Below are 5,801 nucleotides of genomic sequence, written 5' to 3' on the forward strand. Positions count from 1 at the left end.
CTTTCCTGAGTCTCATTCTTAACTTGGAGAAACAAACATAATTTGTTACTGTGGTTAAGCTTTGGGTCATATAACTATCTGTTTCTTAGGAAGTTTCTGAAATCCTTGCTTATAAGGGCTTACTCATACAGTGACATAGTTCAGACATAGAAAAAACATGGTTTCATGACATGTGAATTAAGCCACCTTGTGTGGCTGCAAAGAGATTATAAGGTTTTGCTTCCACTTTTAAACAAAACACAATTCCTTTTTATGCTCCTCTGCTTTGTTTAAACCAAGAATGTGGAGCTTCTTTCAGTCTCAGAGCTGCTTTTCCTCATGGGTAAATGGGCAATCTTCCAGGGGTGGGTATGTCCTGAATTTTTTTTTGAGGAAGGGGGTAAAATGTAAAGGGAAGGGAAGGGAATTAGCAATGGGGTGACAAGCAGGAGCACATCCCTGTGTTCTTATATTACAGTGGTACCTCGGGTTAAGAACTTAATTTGTTCTGGAGGTCTGTTCTTAACCTCAAACTGTTCTTAACCTGAGGTACCACTGTAGCTAATGGGACCTCCCGCTGCCGCTGCGCCGCCACAGTGCGATTTCTGTTCTCATCCTGAAACAAAGTTCTTAACCCGAGGTACTATTTCTGGGTTAGCGGAGTCTGTAACCTGAAGTGTCTGTAACCTGAAGCGTCTGTAACCCGAGGTACCACTGTAGTTTGTAATACAGGCAACTCCCAATTTACATGGGCGTTACATTCTAAGGCACCACTCATTTAAGTGAAATCACATATATTTGAAACACCATTGAAGAAGCCTGCAAACATCCCATTCCGCTCCTGTACTGCCCCATTCTGTCCCTTTGTGTGATGTCACTTTCAGATTCGTTGTGATGTGTGTATGTGCAGTTGTGCACATATAGAACGCTTGTAGATTAAGAGTTGCCTGTAGTTACAAACTGGTTGAAAGGTGGGATATAAATTTGCCGAACTAAATCATGCCTGGGCACACCTGAAATCCATATGCTGATGTAATATATTATTGTGCATATAATTCAAAACTTACCCCTCCAAGTGTAGGGTGATTGTGTTTTAATTTATTTTGATTAGTCTCCACCTTTCATAGAACCATAGAGTTAGAAAGGACTTCGGAATTCATATAATCCAGTCCACAGCTCAGTGCACGATCTGCGTTGCAGGATGCAATGACAGCATCCCTGACAGATGGTACTCTAGCCTCTTCTTAAATACCTGCAGCAAATGAGAGCCCATCAACTCCCCTCCATTACTGAATGGCTCTTAGCATTGGGAAACTTTTAATGTTCAGCTGCCATCTGTTAAACCATTGGTTCTAGATATGTCCTCTGGAGCAACAGAGAACAAGACTGCTCCATGTTTTGTGTGATAGCCCTTCAGATACTTGAAGACCACTATGAGGATTCCCTCCTCACTTAAATCTCTTCAAGTCAGTCAAGTTAGTTGGACATCTATGAAAGTTAGAAAGCAAAATGTGGAGGCAGCATTCTAAGACTGACTTGGCAGATCCAGAACTACTGCTGTTGCAAAGCAAGCAGAGGGAAGGAATGTGAGGCATATCCTGCATCTTCCATAATAAAATGATTTGCTTTCTCCCAACAGGTGCAGCTTGCAGGCAAAAGTACAAGTACAGGAACAAAGCAGATGATGCCTTGTGGCTTTAATAGCTGTGTGGGAGGCATAAATTAAATAGGGTAAGCCTATTCTAGTATGGAAATATCAATTATGAGAGAAGGTTCTGTTTTCCATTACTTGTACATTATGCTTTACATTGCATTCTGCTGTACATTACTTGTGTGTGGCCCCTGTTTTACCTTTAGACCCTATACTTCAACACAGCTTGTAATGTAGGGTTTGTCAGTATATGGAAACATCGCAGCTGCAGACAGCCAGATTGTTGACATCACATGATGCGCCTATCTGTGGGAAAGAAGAATTTCCCAGGAAGTTCACAGGCTGGAAAAGTCTCTGTGAAGAGTGTAATTTGAAACCTTCCCTGTGCGCATGTACAGGAAGTTTGTTAGATGTGCTGGGAGAACTGAACTGAAAGGACGTGTTTTTCTGTAGTGCTGTAATGTCAGAAATAAAAGAATGTAGATAAACGTTTCTGACTGTCTCCTTTTCCCTGCTAGGGAGGAAGCAGGAGGAGGGGATGTGCATTTACCCGCGCTTGGGAAAATGTCGCCTATCAAAATCTCCCTGGTCTGCCTGGATGTCAGCCAGAGGAGGTTACCGGTATGCAAGCTCCGAGGACAGTGAGAGGGGCCAGCCTCTATGGAGGGGGCTTGCAAACCAACAAGTGGTAGCAGAGCCCATATTTCAAAAAGTAAAGACCAGGTAGTTTTGAGGACACCACCAAAATTGTTAAGCTTCTTTTAGGACAACCCAAAAGTTATTGAGTTGATGTCCCCCAATTCTGCCTTTGAAATCCCGTAATGTCAGGGGAAATTCGGATGTATGGCAGCCCTATCATAATGTTCTGAAAACTGATTTATTTATTTATCACCAAGGATGAGCTTTATAAGCTAAAAAAGTTCAGTTGTATGAACTTGAACTAGTTTGTAAGAGTATGAACATTAGCTTGAACTAGCTTCTTTTGGTACAGGGTTAGCGTGAGCTAGAGCTTGCTCCTTTTTAAAATGAATTTTCCAAGCATTGGTGAAGAGTTATTATACAATCTTAGTGCCCATGAAGCTACCAGGAAGCAAGGTAAGAATTGTCATTCAGTGGTGATCATCTGCATCCATTTTCACAGCCATCCTTTTAATAGTGTCACAAAGAGCTGTGCATTACAGAGGGAAGTACAGCAAGTGAATTCTGCTTGCTATATAGACTTAATGCAGTCAATATCAATTTGTCTCATATAACTCTGGCAATTTTCTTGCTTGACCTTGACATCAGCAAGTCAGTTTCTTGATTTTATTGTTACTCTTTTGCCTCAAGTACAACATAGCATATCTATCTATCTATCTATCTGTCTATCTATCTATCCATCCATCCATCCATCTATCCATCTATCTATCTTCCCAATTTGCAAGAAGGCAGAGTCAGGTTCTTTGGGAGACGTTGGGGATGCCAGCACTGTAATCGTGTCTCCTTTTTCAAAACCTGGTAAATGCATTGATTCAAAAAAACCGAAAAAAACTTATTTGTGACCAAAGTTAAGGGTATCATGTTAGCTCAAACTCCACAAATCTGGGAAATGGAATCATGGCTCAACAGACGTGTCCCTGATCTGTAACAATGTTGTGCAATGTCACAAACTGTGGTTGCTTACAACTTGCCCTTCATGCACCCACCCTTTTGCTTAGTCATTCAGGACCTTGAAACTGGTTCGGTAGCAGATGGGTTTTGTATGCAGTTTTGCATAACATTTATTATTTTCACTGGAAAACCGCATCACAAAATTTGGAGAAGTGCAAATTTTTAAGGATAGCTGTATTTTGGTTCAAGAAGTTAATAAAGTAGGCCGATGTACAAAATGAATGGAATTAATTTCCCCCTCACACCTGCCTCTAGGATAGCTGTGAGTAACCCCTAACCTTTCAGATGCTGCATGACCCCAGCAGCTCACCTGTTATTAAGGACGACTGGGATTGTAGGTGAGCAACATTTGGAAGGCCGTGGGTTCCCTCTGAACAGCTTGGGACCATCATGAGGACACCTCAAGGTTAGCTTTTACCCACATGAGCTTTTTTAAACATTAAGATATGTCTGCAGAAGCCCTTATTCTCAGTATATTTCAACAGTTCACTCATCGAGGGAAAATGAAGACTATTAAAAAAAAAAAAGTTGGAGATCAGTTAAGGATATTTGTTTATTCAGTTACAACTATTTCAGACCCACCTTTCAGTATACAAATCCAGGGTTGCTTACAAGTAACCTAAAATTCCCCATTGAAATATCCAGGCAGCTGCCAGCTTTGTATTTCTACAGCTAATTTAACTCTCCTGGTTTAACTCTCCACATTCCAAGCTGTTGGTGAGCCCAGTTGAAGGGGATTTTCCTCAGGTAGGCACAGCTGGGTCTGAAATCAATAACCTTTCAGCACCTGATTAAATCCTTTTTATTGCTGTTTTTAATCTGGTTTCATATTGAAATAGTGCTCTGTTGAATTTGAATAGTAGTAGTAGAAGAAGATGATTATGATGGCTGGCAGTTTCTCTGGAAGCTCTTGCCCTGAACTTGCTTAAACTAAATGAATTTTTCAAGGCAGCTTATAGAGGCACAATAAAACAAAGTACAAATTGGTAGTTTTAACAAATGTGAAAAGTGTTTAAAAGCATCAACAGTGACAATCTAACAGATGAGTAAGAAGCAGTAATCTGAAAAGCCTGTTGAAAGGAAAATGGTTGCTGCTTGTCTAAGCAAAGGCCAGCTCTACCCCTCTTTGAAGACTGTTCCGTATGTTGGCTGCCTCCACAACTAATTTGAGTAATGTTTATGGTTAATTTGATGGCTGAGGGACCCAGGCAAAGGCCTTGGGAGTAGAATAAAGTTTTTGCGCAAGGGTGATCCTTGAGATATTCTGACACCGGGCCATAACACCAACCTGAGCCCAGAAGTAGGCTGCTCTAGTGTAACTAGCAAAGGCTTGATGGTTGTTCAGTGGGGTTTCCCTGTCTTCTCTCTTCTTCTGCAGCATTTTACCCCTCCCCCCCAAAAAAGCTGCTCCTGAGGGTGACGTCACATAACTCTGGAACTATGCTGGCTGGGGCTACAGAAGGGCAGAACTTTGAATTAATGCCATACTTGTGTCTCCATGACTATGACAAGTTCCCTATAAAGATTGTCTAAATTTAGCTTTACTTAAAAAAAAGTAGTCAGCCGTTATTACTTTGGGACGTAGCCACTGATGGCTTTGTGCTAGCACAAAGCACTTCCTTCGTGCAACCAGTTTCCACTAATTCTCCCCGCAACATACACAGCCAGCCCCTGTGCCCCTGGGAAACTGCTGCTGAGGGCTGAGCCACCCTCTGCCACTGCCTGAAGGAGATGTAGCACAGATGGCTGAAGCTGGTGGGGAGGAATCAGTTATAACGGGATGCCCTGCCTTGTATGAGCAGAAAGTGTGGGGGTCTTTGGCCCTGCAGATGTTGTTGAACTTCAGATCCCGCCATCCCTGACCACCAGCCAAGCTTGCTGGGGCTGATGGGAGTTGTAGTTCAGCAACTCCTCCTTTTAAATATAAGTCAGTAAGACCTACACATCAAAGCCACTTTCAAAGGGCCAAAGGTTCCCCACACCTGCACTACTGCAAAGCCATCATGGTACACAACTATTAGGTTACAGGCCAAAGCTTGGTTCATATGTGTGACTTTCTGCCATTTTCGTCTCATGCATGTTATGCTTAATCTGGGCAGTATAATGTGTGAGTAGGTGCTTAAGTTATTCAGCCCATTTTGGCATATATTTTCTCTATCAGCAAAGCCTAGAATGTTAGAGGGAAAGACATTTTCACATAAACTTGTTGGGTGGGTGCGCACGCATGATGATGCGCATGCCTTGACTTGGTATAATTGAGGTTTATTCCAAGGGTGGTTGCTGTCACTTGCCAACTTTGAACAGAAGATGGCAGCAGTCTCTTGCACACTGCCTGCAGCACTAGCCCGGTGCTTAGTCCATGCTGTTAACTAAATCAAAAGGATAGAGGTATTAAATCACAAACAGAGAATTAATTCATGAAATTGGCAATTAAGCAGGCTTCATGTAGAAGCAAAGCCATAATCACATTTAATAATGCAGTATCCAAAATTAGAAGTCCCAGGTATGACTTTCTGAGCCT

The sequence above is a fragment of the Podarcis tiliguerta genome (genome assembly GCF_965153285.1).
Source record: "Podarcis tiliguerta genome assembly, chromosome: 4".
Classification (NCBI taxonomy): Eukaryota; Metazoa; Chordata; class Lepidosauria; order Squamata; family Lacertidae; genus Podarcis; species Podarcis tiliguerta.